The 21,410-nt window shown below is 42.8% G+C and overlaps 1 long non-coding RNA gene across 4 annotated transcripts; it reads right to left on the reverse strand.

The window, feature by feature from the left end:
- Nucleotides 1-477: 477 nt before the first annotated feature.
- LOC131381142 (uncharacterized) lies at nt 478-20,973 on the reverse strand. 4 transcript variants are annotated; one of them, XR_009209630.1, is made up of 4 exons: nt 20,464-20,973; nt 19,737-19,830; nt 17,134-17,252; nt 478-3,182 (listed from the first exon to the last, which is right to left on the reverse strand). It is a non-coding gene; the product is annotated as an uncharacterized LOC131381142 (long non-coding RNA). The 4 variants fall into 4 exon arrangements; XR_009209631.1 differs by lacking the exon at nt 478-3,182 and adding an exon at nt 19,072-19,189 and having other exon boundaries at nt 16,790-17,252; XR_009209632.1 differs by lacking the exons at nt 478-3,182; nt 17,134-17,252 and adding an exon at nt 3,189-10,271.
- Nucleotides 20,974-21,410: the final 437 nt, after the last annotated feature.

Genomic DNA, 21,410 nt, shown 5'->3' on the forward strand with positions numbered 1-21,410 from the left:
ATCACCTGGTGAGCTTTACGATGATGCTGATGCCTAGACCATACTTGCTGATGTAATTGATCTGGGGTGCTGCTGGGCATTGGGAGGGTTTTCCAGTGTCTCAGGTGATTCTAATGTGCGGCCGTGGTTGCCAACCTCTGCTCTAGTTTTTCAAACATTAAAGAGTATACGGTGCATCTGTGGATCTTGTTGAACTGCAGAATCTGATGCAGGAGGCCTGGGCTAGGGCTTCTAACAATCTCCAGGAGAGTCCAGGCAGCAGGAGTGGCAGGTCAGGAGTTCGACACCAGCCCGGCCAACATGGCAAAACTCCATCTCTACTAACAATACAAAAATTAGCTGGGCATGGTGGTGGGCACCTGTAATCCCAGCTACTTGGGAGGCTGAGGCAGGAGAATCACTTGCGCCCAGGAGGTGGAGGTTGCAGTGTGCCGAGATCATGCTATTGCACTCCAGCCTAGATGACAAAAGCAAAACTCTTTCAAAAAAAAGGAAGGGAGGGAAGGAGGGAAGGAAGGAAGGAAGGAGGGAGGGAGGGAGGGAGAGAAGGAAGGAAGGAGGGAGAGAAGGAAGGAAGGAAGGAAGGAAGGAAGGAAGGAAGGAAGGAAGGAAGGAAGAAGGAAGGAAGGAAGGAAGGAAGGAAGGAAGGAAGGAAGGAAGGAAAAGATTTCAAATGCTGTCCTGAGAATGATTCCGTCTCAACAGTTTCCTTAGGCCATTTAATTCAGTTCAAATTTCCAAGCCAAAGTATTTGCCCCTTAGTGGAAGGTAAGGAGTCCTTTCAATATCATTTCCACCAGAACCACACAGAGCAGGGGCTTGTTCTTCAAGAGAAGCCAGAGGCTGTCACCCAAGTAAAAGAAGGCACAGCCTGGCCAGGCAGCAGGAGACATCCACTTCAACCCAGTTATATTTTGAACCCAAAGGCACGACCACATCTTTTTATTACATTTTTAAATGGACGTTGAGCGTTTATTTTCCTCCAAGTTATTGGTAGAGAGTGTTTTAATATTTTTATCACCCCAAAAAGAAACCTTGCCCCATTAGCAGTCACTTATCATTCCACCTCACCCCACTTTCTGGAAACCACGAAGCCACTTTCTGTGTTTATAGATTGGCCTGTTCTGAACATTTGATAATGCATGAAATTATACCCTATGTGGTCTTTTGTGACTGGCTTCTTTCACTTCAAATATATTTCCAGGCTGGTCGTGGTGTCTCACACCTATAATCACAGCACTTTGTGAGACCGAGGTGGGTAGATCGTTTGAGCCCAGGAGTTTGAGACCAGCCTGGGCAACATGGCGAAACCCCATCTCTACTAAAAATACAAAAATCAGTCAGGCATGGTGGTGAGCACCTGTATTCCCAGCTATTTTGGGGGCTGAGGCAGGAGGATCACCTGAACCTTGGGAGATTGAGGCTGCAGTAAGCCGTGATCAGGCCATTGCACTCCAGCCTGGGCAACAGAGTGAGATACTGTCTCAAAAAATTTAATTAAAAAAGAATAATGTTTCCAAGGGTCATCCATGATGTAGCATGGATCACAATTCCATTCCTTTTTATGGCTGAATAATATTACATTGTATTATGTGCCACATTTTATTTATCTATTCATCAGTTGATGAATATTTGTGTTGTTCCCACCTTTTGTCTACTATGAAAATGCTACTATGAATATATATATATATCTTTTTAGATTTCCTCAAATTCCTTTTTGTCATGTTATGAATATTCTTGTACAGGTCTTTGTGTGGACCTAGGTTTTCAGTTCTTTGGTGTACACACTTAGCAGTAAAACTGCTGGGTCATATGGGAACTCTATACTTAACATTTTGAGGAACTACCTATTTACCACACCCTTTTCCAGGGTGTGGCATGGTGACTCACATCTGTAATCCTAGCACTTTGGGAGGCCAAGGCAGAAAGATCACTTGAGGTCAGGAGTTCAAGATCAGCCTGAGCAACATAATAAGACCCTGCCTCTACCAAAAAAATATATATATATATAAAATATACTGTATATATATTTATATATATTATATACTGTATATATATTTTTATATATATAATATACTGTATATAATTTTTATATGTTATATATATTATATACCAATCATGCTGCTATAAAGACACATGCACACGTATGTTTATTGCGGCACTATTCACAATAGCAAAGAGTTGGAACCAACCCAAATGTCCAACAACGATAGACTGGATTAAGAAAATGTGGCACATATACACCATGGAATACTATGCAGCCATAAAAAAGGATGAGTTCATATCCTTTGTAGGGACATGGATGAAACTGGAAAACATCATTCTCAGTAGACTATCGCAAGGACAAAAAACCAAACACCGCATGTTCTCACTCATAGGTGAGAATTGAACAATGAGAACTCATGGACACAGGAAGGGGAACATCACACTCCGGGGACTGTTGTGGGGTTGGGGGAGGGGGGAGGGACAGCATTAGGAGATATACCTAATGCTAAATGACGAGTTAATGGGTGCAGGAAATCAACGTGGCACATGGATACATATGTAACAAACCTGCACATTGTGCACATGTACCCTAAAACCTAAAGTATAAAAATAAAATAAAAATAAAGTGTTAGCCTGTCAACATTTCACATGCCCTCCCACCAGGAACTTCCTTCTCAGCACACACCCCTTTGCTGGGGTTTCTCTGATCACTCAAGACCTCTCACTCCCTCCAGACTTGACTGCCAGCACTTCTTCCCTAGACCCCCATCAGCCAGCCAGCCACCACCTGCCATGCTTAACCCCCATGTATTGGGTATCCCCAGAAGTCAGGCTGTACCTTATTCTCCAGGAGAAAAAAAAAAAAGAAGAAGAAGAAGGCTGGTTGCAGTGGCTCACCCCAGCACTTTTTAAAAAATTAGCTGGGCCGGGCATGGTGGCTCATACCTGTAATCCTAGCATGTTGGGAGGCCGAGGCAGGTGGCTTACCTGAGGTCAGGAGTTTGAGACCAGCCTGGCCAACATGGTGAAGCCCCGTCTCTACTAAAACTACAAAAATTAGCCAGGTTTGGTGGCATGCATCTGTAATTCCAGCTACTCAGGAGGCTGAGACAGGAGAATCGCTTGAACCCGGGACACAGAGTTTGCACGGAGCCAAGATCGTGCCACTGCACTCCATCGTGGGGAGCCGAGCGAGACTGTCACAAAAAAAGAAAGAAAGAAAGAAAAAAGAAAGGAAGGAAGGAAGGAAGGAAGGAAGGAAGGAAGAAAAAAAGAAAGAGAAAAAAAGAAAAAGAAAGAAGGAAAGAAAGAAAGAAAGAAGAAAGAAAGAAAGAAAGAGAAAGAAAGAAAGAAAAGAAAGAAAGAAGAAAGAGAAGGAAGAGAGGGAGGGAAGGAAGGAAGGAAAAAAAATACATGAGAACTGTAGGAGATTACTTTTTACTGTAATATGCAATTTACTGAAGACAGGAACTGCTCACATGGAGATGGTTAGCACCACATGGTATTGTAAGCAGATACTCACAACACTTGAGCTCATCACAATAGCAACAGGAGGTGGAAATAATTACAGTAGTATAGTCTGTACTACAGTTAATTGTATGCAGTTATGATATAATACTGCGTCCTTACATTTGTTTACATTTCTCTCGACCGCAAATGGCAATGGCACTGTGTATTATCTGTGAGTGTGTACATGTTTCGATAAATGTTAACTTTTGAAATAGATTTGTGTATATTTCATCAAAATATTTATAGAGAACAATCTGCATACAAGAGAACCCATGCAGTTAAAATTGTGCTGTTCACAACCGAGTGCGGTGGCTCACCCCTGTAATCCCAGCACTTTGGGAGGCCGAGGCGGGCAGATCACCTGAGGCCTGGAATTTGAGACCAGCCTGACCAATATGGAGAAACCCTGCCTCTTCTAAAAGTACAAAATTAGCCAGGCGTGGTGGCACATGCCGGTAATCCCAGCTACTTGGGAGGCTGAGGTAGGAGAACTGCTTGAACCAGGGAGGCAGAGGTTATGGTGAGCCAAGATCACGCCATTGCGCTCCAGCCTGGGCAACAAGAGCAAAACTTCATCTCAAAAAAAAAAAAAAATTGTGCTGGTCAAAGGTCAATTTATATAGGCACACAATTGATTTGTGTGTGTTTATCTTATATCCTCAGTGTTGCCAAAGAAATTACATTGTTTGGTTTTCAAATATTGAAATAACTTTTCATGCTTAGAGTTAACCTCTCTTAGTCACTGTGTATAATTATTTTGTATATTGCTGAATTCTATTGCTATTTAACATTTTAAAAATAGGCTGGGCATGGTAGCTCATGCCTGTAATCCCAGCACTTTGGGAGGCTGAGGCGGGAGGATTTCCTGAGCCCAAGAGTTCAAGGCCAGCCTGGGAAACATGGCAATACCCAATCTCTTAAAAAAATTTTTTTAAATACATTTGTTTTTGTTAGAGATGGGGTCTTGATCTGTCCACCCAGGTTGGAGTGCAGTGGTGCTCTGATAGTTTAGTGCAGTCTCAAACTCCTGGGCTCAAGCAATCCTCCTGCCTCAGCATTCTGAGTAGCTGGGACCACAGGTGTGTGCCACCATTCTTAGCTAATTTTTTAATTTTTTTTTTTTTTTTTTTTTTGTAGAGACAGTATCTTGCCATGTTGCCCAGGCTGGTCTTGAACTCTTGGCCTGGTGTGATTCTCCTGCCTCAGCCTCCCAAGGTGCTGGGGTTACAGGTATGAGCCACTGCACCTGACCCAAATCTTGAAAACATGTATTTAAGACCAGGCGTGGTGGCTGACACCTGTAATCCCAGCACTTTGGGAGGCCGAGGCGGGCAGATCACCTGAGGTCAGGAGTTCGAGACCAGCCTAGACAACATGGTGAAACCCCATCTCTACTAAAAATACAAAAATTAGCCGGGCATGGCGGCAAGTGCCTGTAATCTCAGCTACTCGGGAGGCTGAGGCAGGAGAATCACTTGAACCCGGGAGGCAGAGGTTGCAGTGAGCCAAGGTGGCACCACTGCACTCCAGCCGGGGTGACAGAGCAAGACCCTGTCTCAAAAAAAAAAAAAAAGCCCCATGTATTTAGAACTCTACCTAGAGATAAGGAATATTGCAAAATAAACTTTGGTGCTTCACCTGACCTCGTTTTGGGACCATGTTGTGGACAAACAACAGTCTAACAACCAAAAGTGTCAAAAGTAATTCTAATTTTTCAGAGATCCCCTTCATAAGCCATAGGAACGTCTCTTATACTTCCCACCCTCAAGATGGTTGTATTAGACAGGGTTTTCCAAAGAAACTGAACCAATAGGAGATAAATATAAATATAAATACAAATATAAATATAAATATAAGTTGTGTGTGTGTGTGTGTGTGTGTGTGTGTGTGTGTGTGTGTGGAGAGAAAGAGAGATTTATTATAGGAATTGGCCCAAATGATTATGGAAACCATGAGGTCCCATGATCTGCCACCTGCAAGCTGGAGAATCAGGAAATCTGAGGGTATAATTCGGGTTGAGTATGAAGGTATGAGAACCAGGAGCACTGATGTCCAAGAACAGGAGAAGATGAATGTCCCAGCTCAAATAGAGAAACTGAATTCACCCTTCCTCAGCATTTTGTTCTTTTCAGGCCCTCAGTGGCTTGGATGACGACTGCCCACATTTGTGAGGGTGATCTTTACGCGGTATTTCAATTCAAATGCTAATCTATTCTGGAAACACCTTCACAAACACACCCAGCTATCTGGACATCCCTTAGCCCAGTTAAGTTGATATAAATATTCACTGGGCACAGTGGCTCACACCGATAATCCCAGCACTTTGGGAGGCCGAGGCGGGTGGATCATGAGGTCAAGAGATCAAGACCATTCTGGCCAACATGGTGAAAACCCCATCTCTACTAAAAATACAAAAATTAGCTGCGTGTGGTGGCATGCACCTGTAGTACCAGCTACTCAGGAGGCTGAGGCAGAATTGTCTGAACCCGGGAGGTGGAGTTTGCAGCGAGCCAAGATTGTGCCACTACAGTTCAGCCTGGCAACAGAGTGAGACTCCTTCTCAAAAAAAAAAAAAAAAAAATTAACCATCACAAAGGTGTTTTTAATAAGTACTGCTGGGTCAATTGAAAGTCCATAGTCCATTCGGAAAAAAAATATTGACTTCTACATTATACCTACAGAGAAATCAATTCTAGATAAATTGTAAATGGTACAATAATAAAGCTTTTTTTTTTTTTTTTTTTTTTTGAGACAGAGTCTTCCTCTGTCACTCAGGCTGGAGTGCAGTGGTGCAATCTCAGCTCACTGCAAGCTCCACCTCCCAGGTTCTCGCCATTCTCCTGCCTCAGCCTCCTGAGTAGCTGGGACTACAGGTGCCCGCCACCCCGCCCGGCCTTTTTTTTTTTTTTTTTTTTTTTTTGAGACAGAGTCTCACTCTGTTGCCTAGGCCGGAGTGCAGCAGTGTGATCTCAGCTCACTGTAACCTCCACCTCCTGGATTCAAGCTATTGTTTTGCCTCAGCCTCCTGAGTAGCTGGGACTACAGGCATGCACCCCCACACCTGGCTAATTTTTGTATTTTTATTAGAGATGGGATTTCGCCATGTTGGCCAGGCTGGTCTTGAACTCCTGACCTCAGGTGATCTGCCCTTCTTGGCCTCCCAAAGTACTTGGATTACAGGTGTGAGCCACCATGCCTGGCATAATAAAGCTTTTTAGAAGAAAACAGGAGTATGTCTTAATAGCCTTTGAGTAAGCAAAGATTATTTCAACAGGACACAAAAAGAACTTTTATTCTTCACAAGATAACCTTAAAAGAGTGAAAATGCAAGCCATAGAATAGGAGATATTTGTAGTACATTTAACCGACAAAGAACTCATATTCAGGGTATCTAAAGAACTAAAAATCAGTATGAAAAGGATAGAAAACTCAATTTTTACAAATGGTCAAAGGACTTGAACAGACACTTCACAAAAGAAAACACCCAAATGGCTAAAAAACATAAAAAATTGTACAATCTCATTTATCACCAGAAGTACAAATTGAAGCCACAGTCCAATACTACTACATCTGAATGGCTAAAAAAATTTTTGTAAAAAACAGAAAATGTCAAGTATTGACTAAGACAGCCAAGTATCTAGAAACAACCCAAATGTCTATCACCAGTAGAACAGATAAATAAATTGTGGGTATTCACACAATGGGATACCATACAGCAAGAATGAAGGAACTACAACCAGGCAGCGCTCAGCTTAGGTCCTGTCTTCTCAGCCCAACCCCAGGCAGAAATAGAGCCCCTTTTCCCAAATGGTGTCCAACATTAGTGTAGTCTCATTACATGCAGATTTTGTATTTGCAAATTCTCCTACTTGCTAAAATTTATGTGTGACTCAAAATTAACACTCTTGGCACTTTCTCAGCATTTTTGGGTCATTCAGGGTCATATACAATGTAGTGAAAATTTGAGTTATCCAATACACATTCCCAGCTGAGGTCAAACAAAGCAACACTTTGCTGTCTTGTTTCAGCTCATAATGTAAATATGTCCTTCAAGGTCTATTTAGTGCCATGGTTTTTACATTTTTGTGCTTTTTGTTGGTGATTTCACCGTTTTATTTATTTTTTATATGTTTTTGAGACAAAGTCTTGCTCTGTCACCCAGGCTGGAGTGCAATGGCATGATCACAGCTTACTGCAACCTTGACCTCCTGGACTCAAGATACCCTCCTGCCTCAGCCTCCAAAGTAGTTGAGACTACAGGAACACCCCACCACACCCAGCTAACATTTTTATTTTTTGTAGCGATCGGGTCTTGCCACATCGTGAACTCCTGGGCTCAAGTGATCCTCCCACCTTGACTTCCCAAAGTGCTGGGATTAGTGCTGAGATTATGGGCATGAGCCACCATGCCCAGCCCTCTTTGAGCCACTTGATATCTACCAATAACTTTCTTTCTGCTTAAATCAGGTAGAATAGATGCTGTGGACCACAATTAGGAACGATGCCTAACAATAGAAGATCCAACAGTTGCTAATGGATTATATCTACTCCACATGGAAGAATAGGAAAACCTGGACTCTGTCCCTCTCTCAGGTCCTTCCTGTCAGCATTTAAGCATGCTAAATTGATCACATCTTTTAAAAAATTCCCTTAGCCATATACTCTCTTCCACCCCATTCTCTCCTACTTGTCTCAAATAGATAGACGATAGATAAATTTGGCTTTGTTGTGTTTTGCTTTTTTATAAGAGTAAACCAAATTCAGAGGACAGGCTAAACATCATCTGTGTTGACTGGACACAGATGAAGAGTGAATTAGTGAAATGAAGAACTGAAGATAGAGCCGAAGAAATACTCAGAATTCAGCACAGAGGCAAATAAAGTAGAGGTATAAAACCTACAGGATAGAATAAAGTATGAAGTCTAACATAGGTCTACTCTGAATTCTAGGAGGAGCGTCTAGAGAGAATGGAAGTAGACCTTTTAAAAAAATGTTTAGAGACAGAGTGTTGCTACGTTGCCCATGCCCAGCTCTTTGGAGAGGCATTGGCTGAGGTGTTTCCAGAATTCATGAAAGACACAAATCATTCAATTCATAGGCCCATGTAGGATAATAAGTGATCCTGGAAAAAAGGTTTGGGATGAAAGAAGGAGTTGTGTGCCAATAAACTAATAAGCAAGTAGGTATATCAAACATTAACTGCACAAAAAATATAATAATAATGTTTAACTTGAGGGAAGCTATAAAAAATAACTAGATAGAAATAAGATAATGGACTATATGAGACAGAAGGGGATGATTGGATGAGGAGAATGGTAGAGAACTTGAATAATTTTAGATTTTAGATAAAGTATGCATGTCAAATGATTAATATTCTAAAAGAGGGAAAATATTCCCTCTAAAAGAGGGAAAATAACCTCCAAACCAAAGACGGAGAGGAAGAATTAAATTTGAAAAGTAAGATATTTCCAAGTTAAGATGCAAAATCAACTAATCTTCCAAGTTAAGATGCACACACAACTAATCTATCTCACTTCCAACCAAAAGCCCCAATTTAAAGTTGTATATATAAAATATATATTTTATATATATATATTTGAGACTGAGTCTCACTCTATCGCCCAGGCTGGAGTGCAGTGGTACAATCTCGGCTCACTGCAACCTCCACCACCTGAGTTCAAGCAATTCTCCTGCCTCAGCCTCCCCAGTATGTGGGACTACAGGTGCCCACCACCACACCTGGCTAATTTTTGTATTTTTAGTAGAGATGGGATTTCTCCATGTCGGCCAGGCTGGACTCAAACTCTTGACCTCAAGTCTTGCCTGCCTCTCCTAACCCTAGCAGATGATTGGGGGATTATTCTTGAAAGAAGGAACAACAGAAGGTCTTTGCCTGGAGGGAGGCTGATGAGCACAGCTGAAGACTACACTGGAAGTTGGGATTATGTGACTGTAGACATACTGAAAGCTAAGACTTCCCTTAACCCTTTTCTCCCACTGGGCTCCCAGAACGCTAGAAGTAAAACCTATATCCTTTAATTGGAAGATTAGAAGAGTCTTTTCTGAGGAATATGAACAGCCACAGAGAAAAGACCCAAAGATACAGAAACTTTTGGTTTCCAAACAAATGACCAATTCAGGTCACCACAGTGAAACTCATTGCGACTTCATTGACTCAGAGTATCTAATTTTTCCCCAACTCTTTTTTTTTTTTTTGAGACGGAGTTTTGCTCTTGTTGCCCAGGCTGGAGTGCAATGGTACGATCTCAGCTCACCGCAACCTCCACCTCCCAGTTTCAAGCAGTTCTCCTGCCTCAGCCTCCTGAGTAGCTGGGATTACAGGCATGTGCCACCATGCCCGGCTAATTTTGTATTTTTAGTAGAGACAGGGTTTCTCCATGTTGGTCAGGCTGGTCTTGAACTCCCAACCTCAGGTGATCTGCCTGCCTTGGCCTCCCAAAGTGCTGGGATTAGAGGAGTGAGCCACTGCACCTGGCCACCCCCCCACTCTTAATCATAGCAAAATGACCATGGATTATGAGATAAGCCTGGACCTGAGATAAGCCTCTAACATTGTAGGGAGGGACTAAAGCAAACAGGAAAAGCACTCAGAAGAAATAGAAACTATACAAGAAAAAAAACTCCCAAATTTCCAAACAACCCTATTATTAGGCACAGTGGTACACACCTGTAGTTCCAGCTACTCATGAGGGCTGAAGTGGGAGGATCCCTTGAGCCCAGGAGTTCGAGACCAGCCTGGGCAACATAGCAAGACCCTGTCTCAACAAAACAAAACAACAAACCTATTGTTAATGTCATTAGAGAGATAAGAGAAAATATCACATCTATGAAACAAGACCAGGATGCTATTTAAAAAGCATTAAAATAATGAAAAAAAGTGGTAGTAGAAATGAAAAACTCAAGAGAAAGTTGAGGAAATCCTTAAAATACTAAAGCAAAAAAAAAAGACAGGAAAAAGAGAGAGACAGCCCGGGAAGCCCAGAATCCAAATAATACAAAAAGAGAGAACAGAAAAATTAAAGGGAAGAACACATCAATGAAATTATTCAAGAAAATGTCTCAGAATCGGAGGATGTAGATTGAGAGAACCCACAGAATGTTCAGCATAATTGTTAAAATAGACCCATTCCAGTGCATATTATTGTCACATTGTAGGGTCTTCAAGACAAAGAGATAACCTTCTATTTTCCCAAATGAAAACAAAAAAGCTTTCACAAGAAGATCAGGAACCAAAATGACTTTAGAATTCCCAGAAGAGATACTTGAAGCAGAAAGGCAATGAAGCAATAACTTCAAAATTCTGAAGAAAAATTATTTCCAACCTTGAATTCATTTTTGTTTTGTTTGTTTGTTTGTTTGAGACAGAGTTTTGCTCTTGTTGTCCAGGCTGGAGTGAAATGGTGTGATCTCGGCTCACTGCAACCTCTGCCTCCCAGGTTCAAGGGATTCTCCTACCTCAGCCTCCCGAGTAGCTGGAATTACAGGCACCCACCATCATGCCCGGCTAATTTTTTTTTTTTTTTTTTTTGGTACTTGTGTAGAAATGGGGTTTCACCATGTTGCCCGGGCTGGTCTACAACTCCTGACCTCAGGAGATCCACCTGCCTCGGCCTCCCAAAGTGCTGGGATTACAGACATGAGCCACCGCACCCGGCCACATTCATATTTTATTCATCAATTTTGGACTTTAGCTATCAACTTCGTATTAGAGTATAATTTAAATATAATATAACTATATTGGAAAGATTTAGCTGTCTTAAATCAAATAAGATTATATTATAATTTTAAATTAAATCAAGATTCAGTGTTTACATTAGAATGTTCATGCAAATATTCATAGTTGGGTAATGTATATGATGGTTATGATTCCTTTCTTAGTTTTGGCTTTTTCCTAAAGTTAATAATTGCCTAGTGTTTTCATTAGCTTGGTTTCCTTTGTACATATCACTAACCCTTCTCACACCATCTAAGAGCCTCTTGAGAGCCAGGCCTGGCAGCTTGAAACTGTAATCCCAGCTACTCAGGAGGCTGAGGTGGGAGAATAGCTTGAGCTAAGGAGTTTGAGACTACCCTGGGCAACAAAGTGAGACCCTGTCTCTAAAATAAAAATGAACAAATAAAACGTTTTTTAAAAGCTTCTTGGTACAATTTTCCAAAAGTTTAGTCACATCAGGTGATCCATCACTTCCATATCATTTCTTGGAGAGCTTTATTTTCCTCCATCACGGAGACCTCGAATCTTCTTCAATCTAGGCTAGTTGATCTCTGGAGCTGCTGCACTGCTAGGGTCTTCCTTTGTTATTGCCTTGTAATACTCTTTCCCTTTTTCCTGAGTTAGGTTTCATGCCTTCCTCCTTGACTTACTTCTTTTTTTTTTTTTTTTTTGCCCAGGCTGGCGTGCAGTGGCAGATCTCAACTCACTGCAACCTCCGCCTCCCAGGCTCAAGTGATTCTCCTGCCTCAGCCTCCCCAGTAGCTGGGACTACAGTGTGTGCTACCACGCCCCGCTAATTTTTGTATTTTTAGTAGAGACGAGGTTTCACCATGTTGGCCAGGATGGTCTCCATCTCTCGACCTCGTGATCTGCCCGTCTCGTCCTCCCAAAGTGCTGAGATTACAGGCGTGAGCCACTGCGCCCGGCCAATTTACTTCCTTTTTGTGGATCACATTCACTAGCAGAGGGCATGGTTATTATAACCCTCAATTACGTCCACATGCCTCATGAGTCACACTGCTGCAACGTGAACAAGCTGTCCTCTCTGGAGCACAAGCGTCATCTTAGGATCTGCCTTTGTCATCATTCTGGAAATTCCCATACCTTCCCTTCTATGTAGTATCTCTTATTTCATGCATCTACTTTCTGTTTCCTAATTTACACTCTCATTTTGGTAGAGGACAACTTCTAATAGCTTGTTGAGAAAGGGTGTATGAGGTAACTTCTGAGATGTTGCATATCTGAAACTGTCTGATTCTACCTTCACACTGAAGCGATAGCTTGTTTGGTTAAAGAATTCGAGGTTGGAGGCCGAGCGCGGTGGCTCACACCTGTAATCCCAGCACTTTGGGAGGCCGAGGTGGGCAGATCACCTGAGGTCAGGAGTTTGATACAAGCCTGACCAACATGGAGAAACTCCGTCTTTACTAAAAATACAAAATTAGCTGGGCGTGGTGGCACATGCCTGTGATCTCAGCTACTCGGGAGGTCGAGTCAGGAGAATGGCGTGAACCCAGCAGGCGGAGCTTGCAGTGAGCCCAGATTGCGCCACTGCACTCCAGCCTGGGTGACAGAGTGAGCCTCCATCTCAAAAAAAAAAAAAAAAGAATATACTAGTGCAGGCCAGGCATGGCAGCTCAGCCCAGCAACTCAGCCCAGTGGCTCTTCATCTGGTGGTGTGACCCAAACCTTTATTTCTAAAGAATCTGGGCCCTTGGTGCCCTTATGAGGTTGCTTTCTATTAACTTTTAACACCTAAACGTGATAGTATTAGGAGCCATCTGCAAGATATTCCCCTAGATTCTAAGTAGCTCTTTTTTTGCTCCCATTGTACAGCAGTAACCTTATTTCTTCTATTTCACATTTTTGAAAATCAGGATCAATAACCAATAATGATCCAATATTTTGATCTCATCTTTTTCCTGATTATTCAACGGTAGAAAAGCCCCAAAAGTCTAGGAGACAGTGTCAACTTCTAGTTCAATGGAACCATTCTTGTGTTCCCTGGTGGAAGCATGGGAACATGCTTGCTTTCTTTTTTTTTTTTCAGTATTCTTTTTCTGACTTCTTAATTTAAGACCTATCTTATTATCAGCCCCTTGCTTTTCTAATACACGCATTTAAAGCTATAAATTTCCTCTAGAGGACCATGTTGGCTTCATCCCACATGTTTTTAAAAATCTGGTAAAATTTGTCGAGCTTCAATAAATAGACCACGGACCAGAATATGATCTATCTGGGTGGACATTCTAGTTGCATTTGAAAAGAATGTGGGCCGGGCACGGTGGCTCAAGCCTGTAATCCTAGCACTTTGGGAGGCCGAGGCGGGTGGATCACGAGGTCAGGAGATCGAGACCATCCTGGCTAACACGGTGAAACCCCGTCTCTACTAAATATACAAAAAATTAGCAGGGCGTTGTGGCGGGCGCCTGTAGTCCCAGCTACTTGGGAGGCTGAGGCAGGAGAATGGCGTGAACTCAGGAGGCGGAGCTTGCAGTGAGCAGAGATCCCGCCATTGCACTCCAGCCTGCGGGACAGAGCGAGACTCCGTCTCGGAAAAAAAAAAAAAAAAAGAAAGAATGTGTATTTTGCAGTTGCTGTAAATAGCATTTTATAAATGTCAATTAGGTCAAGTTTGTTGTTAGAATTGTTCAAATCATCTACATGTTTTCTGATTTATTATCTACTTGATCCATCAATTATTGAGAGAGGTGTAAACATCTCCAACTATGGCTGTGAATTTGCTTATTTCTCCCTTTAGTTCTGTCAGTTTTTCTTCATATATATATTTTTTGTTTTTGTCTTTTTTTTTGAAACAGAGTCTTGGTCTGCAGTGCCACAATCTTGGCTCACCGCAACCTCCACTTCCTGAGTTCAAGCGATTCTCCTGTCTTAGCCTCTGGAGTAAGCTGGGACTACAGGCATGCACCACCACGCCTGGCTAATTTTTATATTTTTAGTAGAGACGAGGTTTCACCATGTTAGCCAGGCTGGTCTCGAACTCCTGACCTCAAGTTGTCGGCCTGCCTTAGCCTCCCAAAGTGCTGGGATTACAGGTGTGAGCCACTGTGCCTGGCCTTTTCATATATTTTGAATCTTTGTTATAGGTTCAAACATGTTTAACATTGGTATAGCTTTCTGAAGGATTGACTGTTTTGTCATTATGGTCATTTCTCTTTTTATTTCTGGTAACACTCCTATCTTTTCTTTTTTTAAATGACTGAAATCAGGTGTGGTGGCTCATGCCTGTAATCCCATCACTTTGGGACCAGCTCAGGCTGGTCCAGGAGTTCAAGACCAGCCTGAGCAACATAACAAGACCCTGTCTCAATTATTTATTTATTTATTTTAAAATATATGTATTGTAGAGACAGGATCTCACTGCTGCCCAGGCTGGTCTTCAAATCCTGGCCTCAAGGAATCCTCCTGCCTCAGCCTCCCAAAGTGTTGGGATTACAGGTGCGAACCACTGTGTCTGGCCAATACTCCTTGTCTTGAAGTCTGCCTTACCTGATATTAAAATAGTTACACTAGCTTTCTTATGCTTCCAGTTAGCATGTTATATCCTTTTTCCATCCTTTTACTTTCAACTGATCTGTGTCTTTACATTTAAAGTACATCTCTTGTAGATAACAAATAGTTGGGTCTTTTTTTCCCCCAGTCTGTAAATCTCTTGCCTTTTAATTGAATGGCTTAACCTGTTTATACTTGATGTAATTATTGAAATGGTTGTATTTACGTTTAACACCTTGCTATTTGTTTTTTATTTATCCCATCTATTTGTACATCAATTCGCCTTCCTTTCCTTCTTTTAGGTTAACTGATTATATTTTTAGAACTCTACTTTATTGACTTTTTAGTTATGCCTCTTTGTTTTTATTTTTAGTGGTTGCGCTAGTTATTAAAATATACAGCCTATGTAGAATTACAATAATATAATTCTGTTTACTTCTCTTTCTTCTGTAACACTGTTGTCATATATTTTATTTATATATACATTGTAAACCCCAAAATACAATGTTATTTTTTGTTTAACATTATGCTAGGTGAATGAAGCCAGTCACAAAAGACCATAAGCTGTATGATTCCATTTTTATGAGATGTACAGAATAGGAAAATCTGTAGTGATAGAAAACAGTTCAATGTTTGCCTAGAGCTGTGGAGGAGATGCTAGGGAAAGGGGAGTTGACTACCAACAAGTACAGGTTTTGTTTTTGTTTGTTTGTTTTGGTGGGTGTCTTAGTTAGCTCTGGCTGCCGTAACAAAATACCATAGACTGGGTGGCTTAAATAACGGAAACTTATTTTCTCAGTTTTGGCGGCTGAGAGTTCAAGATCAGGGTGCCAGCATGGTGGAGTTCTGGTGAGGGCTCTCTTCCTGGCTTGAAGGTGGCCGTTTTCTTTCTTTCTTTCCTTTTTTTTTTTTTTCCCCATGACACAGCTCTAGGAGGTCCTGAGAACATGTGCCCCATGGCCACTTTTCACACTGTGTCCTCGCATGGTGGAAAAAGAGCAAAAACAAGCTCTCCTGTGTCTCTTCTTATAAGGCACTAGTCCTATCCTGATGCTTCTACCCTCATGAGCTCATCTAAACCTAATTACCTGTCAAAGACTCCACCTCCACATATAGTAGTCCGCCCTTATTTGCAGACCCCCAGGGCATGATTGAAACCACAGATAGTACCAAACCGTATATATACTACATTTTTCTTGTACCTATGAGAATATTTAATTTATAAATTAATTATATATCTAATATTTTGTTAATATCTTACTGTATGTGTATATATACACATACACACACACCTATGTATGCGCATATATGTGTGTGTGTGTGTGTGTGTGTTTAGACAGAGTCTTGCTCTGTTGCCCAGGCTTTAGTGCAGTGGTGTGATCTCAGCCCACTGCAACCTCCACCTCCCAGGTTCAAGCGATTCTTCTGCCTCAGCCTCCCAAGTAGCGGGGATTACAGGCATGCATCACCACACCCGGCTAATTTTTTATATTTTTAGTAGAGATGAGATTTCGCCATGTTGGCCAGGCTGGTCTCGAATTCTTGGGCTCAAGTGATCTGCCCTCCTTGGCTTCCCAAAGTGCTGAAATTACAGGTGTGAGCCACCACGCCTGGCCTTTAAATTTTTTTTAATTTTATTTTTAAATTTTAATCTATTTAATCTATTTATTTATTTTCAGACCAGGTTTTGAAACTGGCTAATTTTTGTACTTTTGGGAGAGATGAGGTTTCTCTGTGTTGCCAAGGTTGGTCCTGAACTCCTGGGCTCAAGGGATCCACTTGCCTTGGCCTCCCAAAGTGCTGGGATTACTGGCATGAGCCACTGCGCCTAGCTGCAAACCTCACATATATATCTTTTTCTCGAGACAGGGTCTTGCTCTGTCACCCAGGCTAGAGTGCAGTGGCGCAGTCATGGCTCACTGCAGCCTCAAACTCCTGTGCTCAAGTGATCCTCCCACCTCAGCTGGACGATAGGTGCATGCCACCACACCTGGTTAATTTTTAAATTTTTTTTTTGTAGAGATGAGGTCTCTCTGTGTTGCCCAGGCTGGTCTTGAACTCCTGGCCTCAAGCAGTTTTCCCCCCTCAGCCTCTCAGAGTGCTGGGATTTATAGGCATGAGCCACCACATTCAGCCCATGTTGAGCATCTTTTAATGTGCTTATTTGCCCTCCATGTATCTTTGGTGAATTTTCTGTTTAAATCTTTTGCTGCCCTTTTACAAAATTGGATTGTTGGCCATGCACAGTGGCTCTCACCTGTAATTCCAGCACTTTGGGAGGCCAAGGTGAGAGGATTGCTCGAGCCCAGGAGTTGGAAACCAGCCTGGGCAACATAGCAAGACCATGACTCTATACACACACACAAATAGCCAGGCATGGCGGTCTGTACCTGTAGTTCCAGCTGCTTAGGAGGCTGAGGCAGGAATATCACTTGAGCCCCAAGAGTTTGAGGTTACAGTGAGCTATGATCACACCACTGCACTCCGGCCTGGGCGACAGAGCGAGACCCTGTTTCCAGAAAGACAAAAAGAAAAGACAAGAAAAAATTGTGTTAAGTTTTCCATTGTTGAGTTTGAGAGTTCTTTGTATGTATGTTGGGTACAAGTGCTTTTTCAGATAATGATTGGCAATTTTTTTCTCCTCGATGGCTTATTATTAACAGTGCTTTTCAAAGAGAAGTTCTTAATTTTGATGAAGTCTAATTTATTATTTTTATTCTCTCATGGATTATGCTTTTGGTGTGGTATCTAAAAAATCTTTACCTAACCTGGGGTCACAAAGATTTTCCTCTAAAAGTGTTACAGTCTTATGTTTTACATTTAGGTCTGTGATTCATTTTAACTTTTGTATATGGTGCAAGTATGGATACAAGTTCATTTTTTTCATATAAAGGTATCAGATTGTTTGTCTTATTTGCCGAAAAGACTTTACTTTCACTACCGAATTGCCTTTTCTCATGTATAAAAAATCCGTTTTTCATATTTGTGTGGTTCTATTTCTGTGCTCTTTTTTCTGTTCTACTGATGCATTTGTCTATTTTAATGTTAATATCATACTGTCCTGACGACTGTAGCTTTATAATAAATCTTGAAATCAGTATTGTTAACTCTCATGTTTTTTTTTTTTTTTTTTTTTAAGTTATTTTGGTCATTCTAAGTCTTTGGCGTTTCCATATGACTTCCATATGAATTTTAGAATCAGCTTGTCAATTTCTACCGAAAAGACTGCTGCTGGGATTTTGATCAGAACTTTTTTTTTTAGAAAGGACCTTACTCTGTCACTCAGGCTGGAGTGCAGTGGCATGATCATGGCTCACTGCAGACTCGACCTGCTGAGCTCAAGTGACTCTCCCACCTTAGCTTCCCAAGTAGCTGGAACCACAAGCATCCACTACCGTGCCTGGTTAATTTTTTTTTATTTTCTGTAGAGACAGCGTCTCATTATGTTGTTCCCCAGGCTGGTCTCAAATTCCTGGGCTCAAGCGATCCTCCCACCTTGGCCTCCCAAAGTGCTTCAATTACAGGTGTGAGCCACTACACCCTGCTTGATTGGAATTTTATTAAATCTGTAGATCAATTTGGAGATAGTTGATATTTTAATAATGAGCCTTCTAACTCATGAATATCATCCTATCTACTTGAGTCTTCTTGAATTTATCTCAGCAATATTTCATAGTTTTTAGTATATGAGCCTCACACACTTTTTTCCATATTTATCTCTATATATCTCATTCATTTTGTTGCTATTGTATATGTTACTTTTAAAATTTCCATTTCTGATTGTTAATTGCTAATATAGAGAAATATATTTTATTTTTGTACATGGATCTTGAATTCTGCAACCTTGCTAAATCACAATTAGCTTTCTTATAGGCTTCATTGAATTGTCTATATAAGTGATTACATTGTCTGCTAATACAGTTATACTCTTTTCTTTCCAATATGGGTATTTTAAAATTTTCTCCCTTATTTCATGGGCCGGAACCTCCAGTATAATGTTGACTAGAAATAATGAGAATGGACATCCTTTCCTCATCGCTGATCTTCGGGGGAAATCATTCAACCTTTCTCTATTACGTATGATGTTAGCGTTAGCTATAGGTTTTTACCAGGCTGAGGAAGTTCTCCCTTCTGCGCCTAGTTTGCTGACAAATTTTAATCAAGAATAAATGCCAGGCTGGGCGCGGTGGCTCATGCCTGTAATTCCAGCACTTTGGGAGGCCGACACGGGTGGATCACCTGAGGTCCACAACACATAGTGAGACCCTGTCTCTACCAAAAAATAAAATTAAAAATTAAAAAAATTCATGAGGTGTAGTGGCATGTACCTGTAGCCCCAGCTACTGAAGAGGCTGAGGTGGGAGGATTGCTTGAGCCCTGGGGATCAAGGCTGCAGTGAGCTGTGATCACACCACTGCACTAAAGCCTGGGCAACAGAGCAAGACCCTGTAGAAAGAAAGGAAAAGTGACCAGGCACGGTGGCTCACGCCTATAATCCCAGCACTATGGGAGGCTGCAGGCAGGCGGATCACCTGAGGTCAGGAGTTCAAGACCACCCTGACCAATATGGAGAAACCTCATCTCTACTAAAAATTCAAAAGTAGCCAGGTGTGGTGCCGCACACCTGTAATCCCAGCTACTTGGGAGGCTGAGGCAGGAGAATCGCTTGAACTCGGGAGGCAGAGGTTGCAGTGAGCCAAGATGGTGTCATTGCACTCCAGCCTGGGCAACAAGAGCAAGACTCCATCTCAAAAAAAAGTAATAATAATAATAAAGAAAAATAAGGAAGGAAAGGAACGGAAAGGAGGAAGGGAACGGAAAGGAGGAAAGGAGGAAAGGAGGAAGGAAGGAAGGAAGAGAGGAAGGAAGGAAGGAAGGGAGGAAGGGAGGGAGGAAGGAAGGAAGGGAGGGAGGGAGGGAGGAAGGGAGATTCTTAACCCAGTCTGAGAGAGTCAAGGCCTCCTGAGGCTACAGCAGCTAAGCTGAGACTCACCGGTGAGTAGGAGCCAGCCAGTAGAAGGGGGCTGTGAGGTGTGGAGGATCTTCCAGGAAGAGGAAAGGCACAAAGGTAGGACACAGTGTGGGGTCTGCAGAGAACCATAAGCAATTTGTTGGGAGGCCGAGAGTGCTAGAAAGGAGGTAGGAGAGGAACAGGGCCAGGCCTTGTAGGATTTTACTTATGTATATTATAGGCCTTTGTGTCATCCAAATACATAACAAAATGCATTCTACACAGCGGGCCTTCCATAAATACTTTCAAAAATGAATACCATGATTGGCTGGGCACGGTGGCTCACACCTGTGATGCTAACCGTTTGGGAGGCCGAGGCGGGTGAATCACCTGAGGTCAGGAGTTTGAGACCGTACCGTCTCTATAAAATACAAAATTGGGTGGGGTGGTGTGTTGTAATCCCAGATTTGGAGGGGGGGGGGATCAGGGGGAATGCGGGGGTCTATGTTTCCCAACTCTCCTGCCCCAGTAAACAAGGATGTCTCGCCCTAACCGAACTGGCAGGTGGAGGCAAGACAGCCACTGAGCAGGCACGCTCACCAACTTCTCTTGAACCTAGAAGAGCATGCAGGGCTGTGGAGGCAGCTGTTTAGAGATCTGAGGTATCTCCAGGGACCACCAGGGAAGGGAGACGCCAATGTGGCCAACCCTTGGCAGCCACACCCCAAAAGCAGAGGCTGCCCCCCCCAGGCCGCTGGGTACACACTACCTGGTGACGCCATCTTTGATGTGGTAGAGCAGACACTCAGACATCAGAGGGTCTTCGTTCAGGTTCACCAGGTGGGGAGTCTAAGCGGGGAGAGAAAGGTGGTCAGGGGGAGCCAGCCAGGGGGCGCTATGGAAAGGAAGAAAGGGAGCAGTGGGAGGAGAAACCCCTCCAGGCCTGGCACTGCCAGCTGCACCCCCTCACTCTGGAGAGCTCTCCTGCCTTCTGTACTTCTCCCATCGTCATCCCTCCACCCTGATGACATTCTTTGGTTCCCACCTCTCACACCAACCGCTTTCGGGACAGCCTGATCCACCCTCTCCTCACACGGGGGGCCTACAAAAATTGCCCCACCCATCCTGCTGCATCCAGGTCAGCAACCCTTCCCAAGGCCTGTCTCTTCAGAAGCACCTCGACCCACCAGGCTCCCTGACCAGAAGCCCCGGACCCCCTGCATTCTCTTCTTCTTCCCTATATTCCTCTGTCTCAGGTCCCATCATTTCTTTCCTCAAAATGTACCTTGCAGCTTCTGGAGAGCTGGGGGAGGCTGAGTAAGCAGGCTGGTACTCCCCACCTTTCATCAACCTTGAATTTCCTACACACATCAATTACTTTCACAATTTAAAAATAAAAAGTGTCACTTCAACTCAAAAGCAAATGGAACAAACATGTTTCTTGAAGCAGACTCCCTGACTCTTCCACAGTGACTACCCCTCCCTCGGCTGCTTCACCTCAAGCCTGGGTCCCTGCAGCACCCGCCTGGGGCTGTCCCTGCCTAAGGCCCCAGGCCAAGTCCATCCTGAACACCTGAGTGATTGTTACGCTGCTCTGTGCTGAAAACCTGGCCCATTCCCTTCTCCCAAAGCTCTTTCTCCTGACTTGTTTCCGTTACGACAGCCCTGCCCTTGCTGGGCAGTACTCTGGGTGGCATACAGGCCATGCTGCCTCTG

This window comes from Hylobates moloch, unplaced genomic scaffold (genome assembly GCF_009828535.3).
Source record: "Hylobates moloch isolate HMO894 unplaced genomic scaffold, HMol_V3 SCAFFOLD_14, whole genome shotgun sequence".
Lineage (NCBI taxonomy): Eukaryota > Metazoa > Chordata > Mammalia > Primates > Hylobatidae > Hylobates > Hylobates moloch.